The sequence below is a fragment of the Pleurodeles waltl genome, chromosome 1_1, assembly GCF_031143425.1.
Source record: "Pleurodeles waltl isolate 20211129_DDA chromosome 1_1, aPleWal1.hap1.20221129, whole genome shotgun sequence".
Lineage (NCBI taxonomy): Eukaryota > Metazoa > Chordata > Amphibia > Caudata > Salamandridae > Pleurodeles > Pleurodeles waltl.
The window spans coordinates 219,706,395-219,725,968 of NC_090436.1; the positions used below are offsets into that span (position 1 = coordinate 219,706,395).

The 19,574-nt window shown below is 50.8% G+C and overlaps 1 protein-coding gene and 1 long non-coding RNA gene across 7 annotated transcripts in view; one reads left to right on the plus strand and one right to left on the minus strand.

Moving 5' to 3' along the window:
• CPLANE1 (ciliogenesis and planar polarity effector complex subunit 1) overlaps positions 1–19,574 on the minus strand; it is a 1,992,329-nt gene that overhangs the window by 684,098 nt on the left and 1,288,657 nt on the right. The gene's annotated exons all lie outside the window — the stretch shown is intronic.
• LOC138283145 (uncharacterized) lies at positions 10,167–18,566 on the plus strand. Its single transcript, XR_011201089.1, has 2 exons — positions 10,167–10,767; positions 18,088–18,566. It is a non-coding gene; the product is annotated as an uncharacterized lncRNA (long non-coding RNA).

The following is a 19,574-nucleotide window of genomic DNA, read 5'->3' on the forward strand; positions in this document are numbered from 1 at the left end:
AGCCCAGGACGTAATATCGGAGTCCCTGGGGGGCTACCAGCATACTCATGACAGATTGGCCCAGATATTATCCACCCTGGAGCAGAGGATGCAGCAAGCACACCACCAAGAGGCCATGGAGCAGTGGAAAATGCACAAAGTCACAATGACGAGAATAGCAGGTGCGCTGCTGCAGCTAGTACAAACCCAGCCTGACGCCCACACAGTACAGAAACCCCCCACTACAGCACATGACAATGAGAGCATCAGCAGCAACTTCCCATGAACTACCCTCAGAGGAAACACAGGGAACAACCATCTGATCCCCTATAGGTCAACAACAGGCACCCAAACGGACCCTCTGGCCAAGATATGGGACTGGAACACCTGCAAAGAACAAGACCCCCTCAAAGAAGTGACTCTGCAACTATCTGTCCACCAACTATCCCACACATTCAACCACCAAACAGTGCTAACAAGAAATAAGAACTCATGTAAGCATTGATGGACCTACCAATACTTACAACAAGGCTACAACCATGTTGGCATTTAGGATAACCACCCATGATCAACTACCATCACTGTAATTTGCAGAGTTCAATCCCTGCACCAAATAAAACACATATCGCACCTGTAACACTGTCACCTGTCATAATGTGTGAACAAAGTGAAGTATGGATGAAACTGGCTGATAACTACTTTATTTGTACCTGCGTATGCGTACCCACTCGCCTTACATGTTGTTGTGCCTAAATATGTTTAGAAAAAAAACACTAAATTGTATTCTGTTCTATGCAGACCTGGACACAGTCGCAATTAGTACATTAACCCCCCCAGATGACAAGGCACACTGACAGTATGTTTCACAGACACCAATCTCAGCCCATAGTCCCACATAGATACTGGAAGTAGAGTTGTATCAGATGGGTCCTGGAATTTACATCTTTCCCTTCCTCATCATCACCATCACTCTCGTCCCCTCTCTGAGGAAGTTGGTCTGGATATACAGCACCCTCCACCTCCAAGAGGGGGAAAGAATTTCTCACTGCCACGTTGTGCAGCATGTCACCACTATTCTACACACCTTTTCAGGTCCATAGGCCAGGGAACCGCCAGAGATATGTAGACAACGAAATGCGCTCTATCACCCTCCTGGTACGTCCATGGGCCTCATAGTAATTCCTCTCTGCGGCTGTCCCAGGATTCCTCACTGGTGTCAAGAGCCAACACAAGTTGGGATATCCAGAATCACCTAGAAAGAGGTGCAAAACAGAACTGTCATGACAAGCCTCAGAGGCAGACAGCCTGGCTGTCTCCTAGGTGGCAGTTAGTGATAGAAACACCTACCTATGATCCACCCTCTTTCCTCTTGTAGTTGTTCCATCTTGTGTGGCACACTACTGTTCCTCAGCGCAAAGGAATCATGGACTGAACCAGGGAACATGGCATTCACATGTGAGATTTACTGGTCTGCAATACATACCAACTGAATGTTCCTTAGGGGGATTTTAGGTATGTGGGTGCCATCAATGGCACCTATCACATGCGGTATGTTGGCAAAGGCATAGAAGTCCGACTTGATGGCAGGGAGGTCAGTACCATGCTGAACATTGCCTGTGAAAATCCAGCACCCATGCCCACTGTCACTTGAAATGAGCCCATGGCCAGGAAATGGAGTGCAGAGAGCACTCGCACTTGGCACTTCAGTAGGGATGGCATGCTGATTACAATTTGCCGGAGTCAGTGCAGGATTGAGTAATGCACAAAGTTCAAGAATAGTTGCACGGGTGAGTCTGTAAGTGATAATGATGTGACGCTCCACCATGGTACGCATGTCCACAAGGCAGTATTATAAATGCGTAGTTATTGGCAAAATGTCTGCCCCCTGTAATCCAGAACTGTTGTGGTGGAAGTAACCTCATACCGCTAGAGGTTGACGTAACAGGGCCATGGTTCCTGACATGCTGCGTGCGAATGTGCTGTTAGTCTGTTTGTACTTTCCGTCCTATAGTGGACGTATAGCCAGCTGTATGTGTTTGCCAAGTGCCTGACCTCTGTGTTACATTTGTGTGTGTCCCTTTTAGGTCAGCGCCCACCAGAAGAGGGCATTTTGGCATGCCATCGCCAAGGAGGTGCGGACCCTGGGGCTCTACAACCGGTGGAGCACGCACTGCAAGAAGAGGTGGGAGGACCTGCGGCGCTGGGCGCAAAAAATCTGGGAGGCTCAGCTTATGAAGTCCTCCCAACGGGGAAGGGGTGTGCGTCAGGCACTGACCCACCTTATGCTACGCATCCTGGCGGTGGCGTACCCAGACCTGGATCGGCGCTTGAAGGCTGCACAGCAGTCACAAGGGGGTGAGTACACATACCATATTTTTGCATTCAGGTTTATGCTGCTTAGTTGCAGGGACTCTGACTGATGTCCATCTACAGGATGGCCCCCGAAGGGAGTAGGGGTGTTTAGTTCAGGTCTCCTACAGGTCGGGTCCTTAAGTTGTTTAGGGAATGGGTGTAGAGCACAGTTCTGTACACCAGTCAAGGGCATGGCCATGGGTATAGTGGAAGGTGCTGCCTGTTAGAGGGTCTTCTGGGTGGGTGTATGTATGAACCACTATGTTAACTCCTTTCAGCTATTTGCAAGTGTCTCTCCTATTTTGTCACCCCATCCCTGTTCTCTTGTGTTGTTTGTGTACATCAGCATCATCTGGCGAGGGAGCTGAGGCTCCGGCGAGTGGGGATGCAGATGCCCACGGATCCTCAGAGGCAGAATCATCCAACGCCAAGGGGACCAGTGGGTTGGAAGGCGAGGGGAGTACCACAGGGGAGGCAACTACCACTGGAGGTAGTGCCGATACCTCCTCCGATGGGGGCTCCCTGGCAGTGGCGGACCCTAGTGGGCCCACCCCTACTGTATTATCTTCTGCCACCCCCCCCATGCCATCGCCGCCCTTCCATTTGCTCCCCACTGAGTAGCTCATGCCCGCTCACCCAGAAGGGTGGGCGTCTCCTTCACCCCAGGCACCTCTTCCCCTGCCCCAGTCAGCCCTGCAGCCTTCACAGAGGAGGCTATTGACCTCCTGAGAACCATCTCTGTAGGGCAGACAACCATCGTCAATGCCATCCAGGGGCTAGCATCAAAGATGCAGCAGACCAATGCCTATCTAGATAGCATTCACGGTGCCATGTATGGCCTACAGAGATCTTTTCAGGCTCTGGCCTCCTCCTTGACGGCAGCCAGTTTCCCTGGTCATTCAGTCCCCCCCCCAAACCTCCTCTACCCCTTCCAGCACTCCACTCCCTTCACCAGTCCAAAGCACACATTCTGACACGCAGTCACACACCTCAACACACAAGAAGCACACTTCTAAACACAAGCACCACACCTCCCACCAGAAGCATTCACACAGCCAACATGCACATGCACACACAGCAACATCCACTTCCCTCAGTGTGCCCACCTCTTCCGCCTCCATGTCTGTCCCCTGTACATGCACACCCCCAGGCACTGCACCTTCATTCACTGTAGCCGAGCCTATTCCTGCACTCACCACAATAGTACACATCCATACCTGCACCCCAGACACCACACCTGCACTCACCACAACTACTTTAGTAGACACATGCAGCACACTCACCAGACTTGCAGACACACACACAATATACCTTCACATTGGCAACCTGTCTTCTCCCACTGTGTCCACCCCCCTCCAAAAACACACAAACGCACCAAAACACCCACCTATCACACATCCACCACACCTCAGCATGCTGTCCAGTCACCTGCACCCACAACACGCACCCCTACACCACTTACGTCCACACCCCTCTGCCGCCACTCCCACGCCCTCCTCCAGGTCCACCCCAATTGCTCCGAAAAACCTTTCCTCTCCCGTGCTGACCTCTTCCAACCCACTGGCCCACCCCGTCTTGTCCCTCAACATGCACACCTCCTTGCCCTTTCCACTCCTTCCACTTCACAGCCCGCCCTTCACATTCCTGTGCCCCTTCCCCAGAGAGGAAGCAGCCCCGTGCTGAGCTAATTCCATCTGGCTCCACCCAGTCCAAGCACACTCCCCCACCTTCCAAGGCCAAACCCAAACCCTCTCCACCTTCCGAATGCAAATCCAAGGCCCACCCCGTCGTAAATCCCCACCACCCCTGCCCCTGTTCCCTGAGGTGCCTGGATGCCCCATTGTTGCCCCTATCAGTTGCAGTACTATAGCACTTGTGGGAGTCAGGTTGGGGCCATTGTAGCCCAGGGGACTCAAATCACTATGGACTGGCCATTGGCCTTACTTGATGATCGTTTGCTCAGTGAGTTGCATTAAAAGTTTATTTGTGGCCTGTGTTTTGGCGGCACACTCTTGATCCCTGGTCTCTCGTTTCATTGTTTGTGGGTGTGGGGCATTTGTGTGTACTATGGTCAGGTTGGGTTTGCCTGGTGCCGGGTAGGTATCTCTTGCTGTGGGGTGTATAACTTGTGCTGCTGTGAAGGGTAATGGGAGCGTTACAGGGTGGGTGGAGTGGGTGGGTATAACTGTGCCCTTTCTTCTCTTGTTTCGTAGGTTGTGGTACTTACCGTTGTCGTCTTCGTCTGTGGTCTCAGTCGTGGAGGTATAAGGCAAGGAGCAGGGCTGGCATGATCTGCAGCTCTCTATCCATGTCTGCTTCGGCGTGTTGTGTGAGCCTCCCGTGAGTGTTTGCTTATATTTGGTTTGTTTCCGCCTGGCTTTGCGTGGTGGTGGTTCCCGCCCCGGAACTGACAGCGGTCTAGTGGTTCATTATTTGATGGGCGGGTTAGGCCTTTCCATCGGCCTGTGGGCGGCCTCTGCCGTTGTTGTCTGCACTCCTCTACTGGCGGTGGGTGGTTTTTAGGATGCCTGTGTTTCAGTTGGTTCATTATTTGGCGGTCCGGACCGCTCCTCTGTTGGCGGTTTTTACTGCCGCCGGTGACGATGCGGTGTTTCCCGCTGTGTTCATGAGGGCCAAAGTCTCAGAAGGAGGACTGTAAGAACTTCTTAGGCCAGTTTTCTGAACTATTTTCTCTGACACCTGGTCAGACTACACGTTGTGAGCACACCATTGATACATGGGACAGCTTGTCTGGCAAAACTAAGATTTATAGGCAGCCTGACCATGTCAGAAAATGTTTGACCTAGGAGTGATTGAGCATTCAGACAGCTCCTGGTCTAACCCAGTGGTGATGGTACCCCAACCTCACTCACAAAATGGGAAAAGGGAGATGAGGTTCTGTGTAGATTACAGAGGGCTCAACAGTCACTGTAGGGAAATGCCTTCCTTGGCATGGTTACCCCCTAACTTTTTGCCTTTTGTTGATGCCAGTTATGATTGAAACTGTGCTGGGACCCTGCTAACCAGGCCCCAGCACCAGTGTTCTTTCCATAAACTGTACCTTTGTTCCCACAATTGGCACAGCCCTGGCACACTGATACGTCCTTTGTAAATGGTACCCCGGTACCAAGGGCCCTGTGGCCAGGGAAGGTCTCTAGGGGCCGCAGCATGTATTATGCCACCCTGGGGACCCCTCACTCAGCACATGCATACTGCCTCACAGCTTGTGTGTGCTGGGGGGAGAAAATGAAATGACTAAGTCGACATGGCACACACCTCAGGCTGCCATACCCATGTCTTACTGCCTGTGACATAGGTAAGTCACCCCTCTATCAGGCCTTACAGCCCTAAGGCAGGGTGCAATATGCCACAGGTGAGGGCATAGTTGCATAAGCAAAACCGTAAGACATTTTAAGTGCAGGGTAGCCATAAAGAGTATATGGTCTGAGAGTCTGTCAATTACGTACTCCACAGTTCCATAATGGCTACACTGAAATCTGGGAAGTTTGGTATCACACTTCGCAGCACAATAAATGCACACTGATGCCAGTGTGGGATGTATTGTAAAATACACCCAGAGGGCATCTTAGAGATGCACCCTGAATACCAGTCCAACTCCTAGTGCTAGGCTGAACTGTTTCTGCCAGCCTCCCACAACCAGAGGAGTTTCTGGCCACATGGCGTGAGTGCCTTTGTCACTTTGGGGCAGGCAGCCCTCATCCTATCCCAGTCGGTGACCCCCGTGCCCTGCCTGCATCACCTAAGTGACCCCCGGGTCCCTCCATTGCTTTCAATAGCAAACCTGACACCTACTCTGCCTACTGCACTCGGCCGTCCCTGTGCCACAGAGGGTGTTTTGCGGGTTTGTGTCCCCCCCCCAGTGCTCTACAAAATCCCCCTGGTCTGCTCCCCGATGACGCAGGTACTTACCTGTAAGCAGACTAGGACCGGAGCACCCCTGTTCTTCATAGGCGCCTATGTGTTTTGGGCCCTCCTTTGACCTCTGCACGTGACCAGCCCTGTGTGGCTGGTGCTGTGGCTTTGGGGTTGCCTTGAACCCTCAACGGTGGGCTGCCTATGCCCAGGAGTCTGACTGTGTAAGTGCTTTACTTACCTGAAAAACCTAACCAAACTTACCTCCCCCAGGAACTTCTGATTTTTGCACTGTGTCCACTTTTAAAATAGCTTATTGCCATTTTAACCTAAACTGTGTGTACTACTGTTTTAAATCGAAGTTCTATACTTACCTGTGTGAAGTACCTTGCATTTTATGTATTTACCTCAAATCTTGTGGTTCTAAAACAAATTAAGAAAATATATTTTTCTATATCAAAACTATTGGCCTGGAGTTAGTCTTTGAGTGTGTGTTCCTCATTTATTGCCTGTGTGTGTACAACAAATGCTTAACACTACTCTCTGATAGGCCTACTGCTCGACCACACTACCATAAAATAGAGCATTACTATTATCTAATTTTGCCCTATCAACCTCTAAGGGGAACCCTTGGACTCTGTGCACACTATCTCTCACTTTGAGATACTATATACAGAGCCAACTTCCTACATAGGGAGAGTGGGTGAATTTGCCAATTCAGTCTCTTAGACGGTACAAGTGGGAGGACGGGCTCCGCAGGGGAGCCACGGATGCACGAAATGGTAGATCCCAATTGGGTTGGGAACCTGTCCGCTGTCAAGCCTCCGCATTATTGCTGTAACGTGGGAAGTCTGCTCTGCCCAGGCAGGACGGGAAGACTGGAGAGCTGTGAAGGCAGTCACAGGGTTTACTTCTCACCCGGCAGTCCAGATGGTTTTCAAGCCGGCAATTCTTTGCCTGCAGGGGCTGAGGCTCCCGGATGACCCCACAGGGCACAGACTGAGTTGGTTCCCCCCAACCCCCAGGCCCACACAGCTCAGGGAGCCTCCTCCTTCACGCCAGTAATACAGGGGGAGGGGGCTGATGAAGGAAAGGCGCCCAGGCTGCTCACGTCTTGTTAAGCAGCAAGTGGGCGCTGCATCATTGTTCCAACTCCTCCCGGCTCCCTGGCCCCAGAGCACGTGAGCCCAACTCTCCGTCCCCCTTGGGCAAGGTCGGAGGACCATGCAGGGTGCAGATCAGTGGCCTCTGTCCCACATGATGGGACGGCCCCAGTCAACCGCTCAGATGTGGCCAGTCCCTTTCTGTAGGCCCCCCACGGCAGTCTCTCAGGCCAGCCGCCTCAGACACATGTCCTCCTCCCCACAAGGGGGGCAATGTAGTAGGGCTGGCAAGAGGCAGGGCTGCGCCGGCAGCGAAGAAATGTCAGCTTCTATCAGCAAATCATTCAGGCAGGCTGATAACACTTCTCCTGGTCACCAGCCGCAGGAGAGTGTTCAGTCAGGTGATGCTGGCATTCATGGTGGAAGGATCGAAGGTGATTGTGGCGAGTAGGCCAGGAACTCGCTCACCTCATAGCCGCCATCTTTAGCTCCTGGACACGCCCCCTAGGATTTTCATTGACAGTCATAAAAATGGAACCCCTACTGCGGCTGTCTGATGTGTGTGTGTGTGTGGCAATTTGTCTATGTATGCTAACTGTAAATCAGTAAATCTCAAGCCCTATAAAACAAAATTGAACTGTAGACAGCTGGCTCTGTTTATACTCTACCAAAATGAGATGTAGTGTGAACCGAGTCCAGGGGTTCCCCAGAGGCTTAACAGATACTAAGACAGATAATACTAATGCTCTCTTTGTGGTCAAGCAGTTAGGCTTATCAGAGGATAGTGCAAAGCAATTTTTGTACGTACGCACACAGTCAAGAAATGAGGCACACACTCAGTGACTAACTCCAGGCCAATATATTTATAAGGAAAGAATATATTTGTTACTTTATTCCTAGGACCAAAAAATTGCAAGAAAGTAAAGGTGTAAGTACGTATCAAACTTATGTATCAAATTCACTTTGGTTAAATTTGGCAAATAAAACAGTTTACAGGCAACTAACACTTTCCACTTTCAAAAGTTGACACACTGCAATTTTCAGAACAGTTGGTGGAGGGGTGGGGGGGAGGGAGTGTTAGTGCTGTTTTGAGGTAAGTAATCGACTTACACTTCCAGTCTCCAGGGGTTAGGATGTACGTTGATCAAGGTTCAAGATGACCCCAAACATATACCACCAGCAACACAGGGCCGTCTGGGTGCAGAGGTCAAAGTTGGTGTTAGATTTAGAATGGGATCCTATGTAGAATGGGGGCACTCAGAAACAGATAAGCTGGCAGGTATGTACCTGCAACTTCGGAGCGCAGACCTGGGGGGTTTAGGTGAGCACCGGGGGGAACCACAGGTTAGCACCAAACACACAACCTTAGTGGCACAGGGTACAGTGGCACAGGGCAGTGGGGTACAAGGTGCTAACACAGCATCAAGATCCCAATGCTTTTCTATAGGGGAAACACAGGGTCACAAAAATTCTGCAGGCTGAGTCCAGGGGTCCAGTTCCGGAAAACTAAAGGCTGGACTAGGACGAGGGCCAACTGCTGACCGTTACTAGGCTGTCAGTCGGATTCCCCAAAGCCAGGGGACCGCATGTGGAGGGGTATCTATGGGCATGGGGTATCTTTGTCCGGTTCTCTCGCGGTTGGGGGTCCTTTGGATTTAGGCTGCAGGCATAATCGTTTTGGCCAGGAGGGGTCAACCCAGGGTGGACACAGTCAGAATTGCCTCCTGGGGACCTGCTCTGGACCAATGGGCCACCTGGACTAGGGCCAAGGGCACCGGGTGCAGAGTGGGTATGATTTGTGGATCTGGGGCGGTTCTGGAGTACTTCTTGTGGACAGGGCTGCTGTCCTCTGGAGTTCTTGGTCCTTTGGTGGGCAGGCAGTCCTCTGGGGGTTTGCAGAGGTTGCTAGTCCTGCAGGATCTGTCGCCTTTTTGTAGCAGGGCTTCTGAAGCTGCATACAGGCCGGTAGGACTAGGGCCTAGTTAGTTGGTGTCTGGAGTCTTCTCTGCTGGGGTTAGCTTTGCAGTCCTTCTTGCTTCTTTCTTCTTGAGGTCGCCAGGAATCTGGTGAGCTAGGTTGAGGTGCGTTACAGGGGTCAGTCAGAGGTCAGTAGCCAAAGGCTACTGTCCCTGAGGGTGGCTACACCCTTCTCGTGCCCACTCCCTTTTTTAAGGAGGCACATTCCTAACCCTATTGGTCCCTGTCCTCCAAACCAAGATGGAGGATTCTGCAGAAAGCTTGCCTTATATCGCGGTCACTGTACTTTGACACTGCAAGTCACCCCTCTGGTAGGCCTTTCAGCCCACAGACAGGCTGCATGTCCCCAAGTGCTCTAACCTTTCAATTTGGTTGCTTGTAAACTTCTACACCATACAATTGGCATACTGGTGCACCCGTGTAAGTCCCTTAGTCTATGGTACTTAAGTACACAGGGCATTGGTACACCAAGAGTCTCCCCTGGGCTGCAGTATTTATTTTGCCACCCATGGGAGCCCATGCAATCTTTGTCTGTAGGCATGCTATTGTAGCCTGCGTGAAAAGATGCTTGCACCTTTCACCTCAGATATAAGGCTTGCAATTCACTGCACTTGGACACTAAGTCACCCCACTGGTAGGCCCTCCTGTCCAAAGGCAGGGTGCATGTCACTAAGTGTGAGGGTGCCCCTACAGACCCCAGGCCCCATTTCCTGGACTCTAAGTACAGGAAAGTCATCTTAAGGTACGTAGTGGACACTGGTCAACACGATGGTCCAACTACATAATGGCTTCTCTGAACCTAGGCATGTTTGGTTTCAAACATGTTGGAATCATGCAACTACACAGATTCCTGTGCTAGTTGCATGATATGTGGATATCCGGCTCGATAACAAATCTCCACCTGGGAACCTGTGGGATTTTTAGTACTAACCTATGGTAAATCCTTATACCCCCAGTCCTTGGGATTCTATTTCAGGAACTGAGGTGAGGATTATGCCTTCTTTCTTTCTTTTTTTTTTTTTTTTTAACAGCAGCTTCAATTTAAACCACATTGAACTACATTTCCCAAGAAACACAGGGAAAAACTACAGGTCCCTGGATCCCTGTACCGGGGTATGCTCAATGGCATCTGGCTCGCTTCCCCTGTGACGTCCTCTTCCTTTCCTGCTCGCAGCAGCTAAGTACACATTTCCTATTTTTTCTTATACGGATTAACGATTTCTGCAGTTTTCCTTTGCAGCGGGCTCCTTAAGTAGCCCCAAGCGGTGCCAGGTGGTCAGTGTTCCGATCGCGGCACACTTAAGCCTCGGGCCACGAGAGTGCAGTGAGGCGTTCTTGCCGCTAGGGGCGGCGGTCGATCGGACGCGCCCTCGTCAGTTCCAGAATCTGATCGGGCAGCCTGCGTCACTCCAGTCAGTCACGCCTCGGCGCCCCGAGCCACCTGGAAGCTTTACGCCCACAGCTTGTAGGTCTGTATTTTAAGGTACGTTTATGGCTGTGATTCGGGGCAGTTCATAAAAAAATAAAACCCTAACGCCAGCAGAGCGTATTCAGTTGTCGGCACTCTGATGCCTTTCATTGCCTCAGGGGCCCAGCCCAGACGCTAATATCGACATTAAGAGAATCTGCCCGTGTTACTTTCCAGGGCGTGGGGCCCCAAGGGGGGCGTTTGTATTGAATAGCGGTTCGCACACTTAAATATGCTACATCGTAGCTCCAAAATCGCCTCAGGCACCTGACCCATCTTTTCTCCTGTGGCTCTGGTCTGCGCAGTCGCTAAATGGCACAGGAGTATATGGAAGAAGAGTCCCTTCAGGTGCTCCCGATAGATGATAACTTTTGTCAGGCGGTGGACGCGTCCATTCACCAGGCAATAGCAGCGGTGATGGAGCCTTTTGAGCGCCGCTTACTGGAGCTGGCCGGCACTTGTCCCATTCCTTTACGGTTGCCTTGGATAACCTCCCCTCTGGAGTCTCTCTTTCGAAGCGCCCACCTCAGAAGCGTAAGGCAGATAGATCTGCGTATCTGAACATCTTTGAATCCCTCAAGAAGGCCTTCATTGGGCCCGAGCCTTCTGCGTAAGACAGCCCTCAATATCTTTTGGAGCTCCCTCTTCTGTCTGATGATGCAGACTCCCCAGGCGCCCTTGGCGCCCTTCGCCCCTAGAGGAATCAAAGGCCCAAGACCCTCTGACCAATATGCTGGACCCCGAGGATCTTATTCATCCACGCTCTTCAGAGTGGTTTCCCTCGGATAAGGTGTCCAAATATGTCGCTGGCCGCCTCCGCAAGCCATTGGATAAGGAAGTCAGGGCATGTCTCAAAGTGGAATGTCTGCTCCCATACATTCTCGGGAAGGTGGCACTAACTCCTGAGCTCGACCCTCGCATGGCCACCTTCCTCCAGAACGACTTCAAAGCCCCGGAGAAAGGGATCGACAGGTCATGACGCTCATGCCAAGATAAATTGCTGGACGTCAGTGGCCCTCTGACAAAAATGCTTGACTTAGCAGAGGAGGCTAAGGCCTCAAACTCTCCAATTTCCCCAGAGATCCCCACTGGTTGGGCCCAAAGGGCGATTGTCTTTTTGGTTAACATCAACTGTGCACTCTCCGCAGAGAGGCGGCGTTCTTTCCTCCTGAAGGTAGACCCGGAACTGGGTGATTTGGCATCCACAGAAGCGGGTCTAGCGGCGCAAGGGGGACTCTTCGGTGAGCCTTTTATTAATAAATTGGGAAAGTTTGTAGTGATGTTTACCTCACTGGATAAAGCACAGACGTCAATTAAAAAGATTTTCAACCCCAACATTTTCATCGGGCCGGCCATGGCAGAGGGCGCTCGACAGGCCACTTCTACATCCAGAGCCGTCCCAGAGGCTTTCGACACCTGCAAGAATTGCCCCATCAGGGCGAATTCTTCAGCTCCCCAAGACCCTACAGAGGTCATGGTTTAAGAGGCTCCTCCAAGGCACAACTTCAGACCCAGCCAGGTAAGGTTCCACATTTCTTCCCCCTTAGATCTGGGAGGCAAGCTGGCACGGTTCAAACACAATTGGGTAAAGCTTACATCTGATGCATGGGTCTTGCAAACCATTCAGGGTTTCCATTTAGAGTTTTATGGTACCCCGGTGCAGCTGTTTCCCCACGCCCACTTCAGTTTACAGAAGATCATGCCGCCTTAGTCAACAAGGAAGTGGCAGATCTCCTGCAAAAGAAGGCCATAACAAAGACTCTACGACACCCCAGGTTTTTTTTGAACAATCTCTTTCTGGTGGAGAAGCGGGACGGGGGGGGCAGCATCCGGTGTTCAACCTAAGGGAGTTCAATGGCTGGCTGGTTGTAGGAAGTTGGCTCTGTATACACTATTTCAAAGTAAGAAATAGTGTGCACAGAGTCCAAGGGTACCCCTTAGAGGTAAGATAGTGGCAAAAGCAGATAATTCTAATGCTCTATTTTGTGGTAGTGTGGTCGAGCAGTAGGCTTATAAGAGGGTAGTGTTAAGCATTTGTTGTACATACACAGGCAATAAATGAGGAACACACACTCAAAGACTTACTCCAGGCCAATAGGTTTTATATTGAAAAATAAATTGTCTTAGTTTATTTTAAGAATCACAGGTTCAAGATTCGCAAGTAATACTTCAAATGAAAGGTATTTCACTTAGATACTATAGGTCCTTTGAATGATCACAATATCATGTACAGTCTTTGTGAAAATGGCAATAAGCTATTTTAAAAGTGGACACAGTGCAAAAATCAACAGTTCCTGGGGGAGGTAAGTAAAGGTTAGTTTTGCAGGTAAGTAAAACACTTACAAGTCTCAAAGTTGGGGTATAGGTAGCCCACTGTTGGGGGTTGAAGGCAACCCCAAAGTTACCACACCAGCAGCTCAGGGCCGGTCAGGTGCAGAGGTCAAAGAGGCTTCAATGGAGAATAAGGGTGCCCCGGTCCCAGTTTGCCAGCAGGTAAGTACCCGCGTCCTCGGGGGGGGGCAGACCAGGGGGGTTTTGTAGGGCACCAGGGAAGACACAAGAAGGCACAGAAAGTACACCCCCAGCGACACAGGGACGGCCGGGTGCAGTGTGCAAACAGGCGTCGTAGATAGGAAGTAATGGGGGGACCTGGGGGTCACTTCAGCGATGCAGGCAGGCACAGGTGGAGCTCCTCGGGGTAGCCACCACCTGGGCTAGGCAGAGGGTTGCCTGGGGGTCGCTCCTGCACTGGAGTTTGGTTCCTTCAGGTCCTGGGGGCTGCGGGTGCAGTGTTGGTTCCAGGCATTGGGTCCCTTGTTACAGGCAGTCGCGGTCAGGGGGAGCCTCTGGATTTCCTCTGCAGGCTGTGGGGCTCAGGGGGGTCGTCTCTGGTTACTCACGGGCTCGCAGTCACCGGGGAGTCCTTCCTGAAGTGTTGGTTTTCCGCAGGTCGAGCCGGGGGCTTCGGACGCACAGTGTAAAGTCTCACACTTACGGCGGGAAACGTGAAGTCTTTAAAGTTGTTTCTTTGTTGAAAGAAAGTTGCAGTTTGTTGAACAGGGCCGCTGTTCACAGGAGTTTCTTGGTCCTTGGTTGCAAGGCAGTCCTCTGAGGCTTCAGAGGTCGCTGGTCCCTGTTGGATGCGTTGCTGCTGAAGTTTTCTCGAAGTTGGGAGACAGGCCGGTAGGGCTGGGGCCAAAGCAATTGTCGTCTCCGTCTTCACTGCAGGGCTTCAGGTCAGCAGTCCTTCTTCTTGTTAAGGTTGCAGGAATCTAGTTTCCTAGGTTCTGGGGAGCCCCTAAATACTGAATTTAGGGGTGCGTTTAGGTCTGGGAGGGCAGTAACCAATGGCTACTGTCTTGGAGGGTGGCTACACCATCTTTGTGCTTCCTCTCTGTGGGGAGGGGGGCACATCCCTAATTCTATTGGGGGAATCCTCCACTCACAAGATGGAGGATTTCTAAAAGTAAGGGTCACCTCAGCTCAGGACACCTTAGGGGCTGTCCTGACTGGTGGGTGGCTCCTCCTTGTTTTTTAATTATCTCCTCCAGCCTTGCTGCCAAAAGTGGGGGCAGTGGCCGGAGGGGCGGCCATCTCCACTAGCTGGGATGCCCTGTGGTGCTGTAACAAAAGGGGTGAGCCTTTGAGGCTCACCGCCAGGTGTTACAGTTTCTGCAGGGGGAGGTGAGAAGCACCTCTACCCAGTACAGGTTTTGTTCCTGGCCACAGAGTGACAAAGGTACTCTCCCCATGTGGCCAGCAACATGTCTGGTGTGTGGCAGGCTGGCAGAAACTAGTCAGCCTACACTGGACGTTGGGTATGTTTTCAGGGGGCATCTCTAAGATGCCGTCTGGGTGTGTTTGACAATAAATTGCACACTGGCATCAGTGTGCATTTATTGTGCTGAGAAGTTTGATACCAAACTTCCCAGTTTTCAGTGTAGCCATTATGGAACTGTGGAGTTCATGTTTGACAAACTGCCAGACCATATACTCTTATGGCTACCCTGCACTTACAATGTCTAAGGTTTTGCTTAGACACTGTAGGGGCATAGTGCTCATGCACATATGCCCTCACCTGTGGTATAGCGCACCCTGCCTTAGGGCTGTAAGGCCTGCTATTGGGGTGACTTATCTATGCCATAGGCAGTGTGAGTTTGGCATGGCACTCTGAGGGGAGTGCCATGTCGATTTAGTTATTTTCTCCCCACCAGAACACACAAGCTGGCAAGCAGTGTGTATGTGCTGAGTGAGGGGTGCCCAGGGTGGCATAAGACATGCTGCAGCCCGTAGAGACCTTCCCTGGCAACAGGGCCCTTGGTACCAGGGGTACCAGTTACAAGGGACTTACCTGGGTGCCAGGGTTGTGCCAATTGTGGAGACAAATGTACAGTTTAGGGAAAGAACACTGGTGCTGGGGCCTGGTTAGCAGGGTCCCAGCACACTTTCAAATCATAACTTAGCATCAGCAAAGGCAAAAAGTCAGGGGGTAACCATGCCAAGGAGCCATTTCCTTACACTGGGTACCGCCAATTCAAGATGGAGGGTATCCATCTTCTACAGGACCTTCCGCGACCAAGCGACTGGATGGTACATGTGGATCTGCAGGATGCCTATCTAACGGTCCCAATCTTTCCCCCATCCCAGATTTCTGCAATTCCGGTGGAGGCATCAGGTCTATGAATTCAAAACTCTGCCTTTTGGCCTGTCCTCAGCTCCTTGGTGCTTTACCAAGGTCCTCAAACCGGTGATGGAGGCTTTGAGAGCTCAGGGTTTTCGTCTGATAGTGTACTTGGACGATATTCTCTTGATGGATCAATGCCCGCTACGCCTGTCAGACCAACTTCAGGTTGCAGTCACTCTTTTAGAGGACCTGGGCTTCGTCATCAACAGATGCATGTCCCTGTTAGTCCCTGCCCGCCAAACCACCTTCCTGGGTTTCCGGATAGGTTCGGTCATAAAATCGTTGAGCCTCCCGGCACGAAAGATCGCCAAATCTCATCAGGAAGGCCATAACAAAAACCTCTACTTCTCTCCGACAGATCGCCAGGGTAGTTGGCTTACTATTTTTGTCCAACCAGGCAATTTTTCCGGGCCCCCTCCCCTACAGGGCCCTTCAGCATCTGAAGGCCTCTCACTTGCGCAGGGGCCTCCAGTACTTAGAGAGGGTTTCCCTCACTGACAAGGTAGTGGACGAGATGAAGTGGTGGCTGATGCACATGGGAGCCTGGAAAGGCCGTGCCATTTTCGGTTCCGATCCCGATCTGGTGATCGAATCGGACGCCAGCAAGTTGGGCTGGGGTGCACATTGCAGGGATTCTTGTACAGGAACGGGCTTTGCATATCAATTGCCTGGAGTTCAAGGCGGGTTCCTTCGCAATAAAATGATGGACGAAGGACCGGATTTGCTGTACTGTCCTGTTACAGATGGACAATCGGTCAGCTGTCGGGTACATCAACAAATTGGGTGGCTCAAGATCCAAAATGTTGGCCGATTTAGCCAAAGAACTATGGGAGTTTTGTCTCAGCAAGAACATCTCAGTTACGGCAGAGTATCTGCTGGGGGCTTTCAATTCCGTGGTGGACTGGTACTCCAGACAGTGGTCGGACTCGAGCCTGTGGCACTTAGACACGGCAATTTTCCACAGCTTGAATTCCCCGTTGGGTCCCTTCACGATAGACCTTTTCACGTCCAGACTGGATCATCAGGTACTGCGCTTCTTCAGTTGGAGGCCGAATCCTCTAGCAATAGCAACAGATGCTTTTCTCCAGGACTGGTCGAAGGAGCAAGGGTATGCGTTTCCACCTTTCGCGATGATCACAAGGCTGACCGCACAGGTTCGCAGACAAGAAGGCAAGGTGGTTCTGATCACTCTGTATTGGAGGTCACAAGTTTGGTTTCCGGTCCTCTGGAACTTTCTTGGGATTCTCCAATACTCCTGCCCCACATTCCGCATCTCCTTCGGGATCCACAGGGCTCCTACCACCCACGGGTGATGCTCGTCTGGATGCTGCTTGTGGCTTGGCGGATTTCAGGCAATGCTGAATAGTCCCATGGTTATGGGAAGAGGATGAGAACATGTTGGCAGCGGCATGGGCTGAGGGAACGAACAAATGATATATGTCAGCCTGGTTTAGATGGGTACGTTGGTGTGTACAAAACGACCAGGATCCCCTGGGGTGCTAAATGGTCCACATCCTGAACTTCCTGGCCTCTCTGGCGTCTAGGGGGTTGGCGTGCAGAACAGTGAATTCTTATAGGTCTGCGATTTCTGCGGGCCATCTCCCTTTGGAGGGGTCCCCGGTAGGTGAACATCCCCTGGTTTTCAAACTAATGAGGGGCATACGTCTGTCTTTGCCGCCCGAGCCGTGCTACTCAGCTCTTTGGGATGTAAATCTCATTCTCAATCTCTTCCTTTCGTGGCAATGGACAAATATTTATCCCCAAAGGAGTTATCGGCCAAGTTAGCCATGCTCTTGTGCTTGGTCTCATGTCGTCGGTATCGGACGTGAGGGCCCTGTACATTCCGGCCCGCTCGTTCACTCCGGCCGGGGTGACATTCAATATTTCCAGGCGAACAAAAACTAGTTCGAGAGTGGTCTCTGACCCATCCTTTCAGGGCTTCCCCAAACTATGCGTTGCCTTAAGGCCTATGAGGCAATGACGGAAGAGTTCAGACCTCCTGGAGAGAGACAGTTACTTATCTCATTTAAAAAGACTTATAGGGCAGTGTCATCGCCCACTATCGCGAGATGGGTCCGATGGATCATGTAGGAGGCGTGGGTTAATACCGAGATATTTGGAGCTCACTCAGTACGGGGAGCGATGGATTCTAAAGCGTTCCGCTTGGGAGCCCGCTTGGAAGACAATCAATGCAGCAGAGTGGTCTTCAGGTTCCATGTTCAAGTGGTTTTACTTCAAACTGGTTTTGGATATGGCTTTGTTGGTAGTGAATAAGCTTTGAACAGGCATAATTCTCGCCTCCGGTTCTGAAACAGAATTAAAAATTTCCTAGTAAACACAAAGGAAATTTTCATTTCTATTAAGGACAAGGAAGCAAGGATTACTCCTACCCTTGGCTTATGAAGACCATTACCCAACTCTTGGATTTTATTCAGGAACATGTGCTAAGGTCTAAGTAATCTTTATGGTTTTCTCGGAACTGCATACCCTAAATGAATGGGAAGTCAGTGAAGTTATAAATGTGTTTGCGCTGAGCGTACCTGTTACTGGCTATGACTATCTGGGGTGGCTCTTAGCTTCACCGGAATGCTATTTGTTGGCTTTAATAATTATTTGGCATTAGATTAACAGATTCTCTCCTTGTTTAACAGGGAATGAGGGGTCCAAACAGGAATGAGGAAAGCGGAGACCAGCATTTCTCCTCTCAGTCAAGAAAGAGGACGTCACAGGGGAATCGACCCGGATGTCATTGAGCGGACCCCGGTGCAGGGATCATGGGACCTGTAGTTTTTCCCTGTGTTTCTTGGGAAATGTAGTTCAATGTGGTTAAAGTTGAAGCTGCTGGTAAAAAATAAAGAAATAAGGCATAATCCTTAATAGAATTGTAACCTTCCTTCATGGTTACTAGGACATTTTTCATTCTATCACACTTACGTTGGTTGGGCCCCTCCATGCTTATACCACTTTCTTAGTATATGGTTCCCCCCGCCCCCGTAAGGCTCAATGTATTCTAATGATTTCCCTGCTTGATACCAAGAGTATAGTTTGTGTGTAGATATCTCCAAGAGGAGATGTACCAACATTAGTATAGTCTTAGTGTTGTAATAAAGAATGCTTTATTTTTGCAAAACCTGGTGTGGTTCTTTCTTGTGAACAGTTACTGACTGACTACTGTGGTATTGTAAGTGCTTTACACTCCTCCTGGATAAGCTTTAGCTGCTTACCACAGCTACCCCTAGAGAGCTTTTGCTATCTGGATACCATAAACACTATCACTAACAGTTATCTCTACTTAGTATAGCGTGCACACCATAGGTGTGCACCATAAACTGAGCCAGCCTCCTGGGGGGAGGGGTGCAGAGTCGGACATGGCAACATCTCCGCAGAACCGTTCCTGGACAGCAGACGTTCCTCACTTGTCACGTCACCCCAAGGACAAGGTGAAGTTGAAGACCGCTTCAACTTCTTTTTCTTCTTGTGCCTCTTCCCGAGTGTCCTGAGGACCTCGAGTGCAAGGAAGAGGACTTGGGGTTCCTTGAGCGGTCACATGACCACCTTCTTGATCGGAACCAAGACCTCTTAGGAGTCACATAAACTGGCATCGACCACCAGCCCGCAAGCAGTTTTAGGGACCGCTCTCTCAAAGCTTTCGATGCCATAGCCTGGCAGTCCAAGCATGGCTTTGAGTTGTGGTCGCGCTTGAGACACCATAAGCACACCAAGTGCAGGTACGTAATCGACATGGCATGGTGACAGGCACCATACTGCTTGAAACCTACCTTCTTATTAGACATCCTTCAACATACTTTGAAAAATCGCTGACAAAAAGACGAAAAAACCTGTCAGAAAGAGACAGAAGGGTAGCTCTTCTCCAGATCAGCCCTAACTGGCACGGAAAGAAAATGACTGACATTCGCGCATCTGGGTGGCGCCTGTAAAGGTGACCACGATGTCAGTTCTGGCGCCAACGTCACACGGAACCGAACAAAGCCATCTGTCAGCACGCAGTGATATTGCTCACGCAAAAGTTTCAAGATCCAGTCTGACACCTGGCAAATTCAAAGGTAAGGAATCTGCAGCTAGAAGGTTTTACCAGATTCCATTGTTTCTGTCATAAACAGTGCTGTCACTTCTTGCT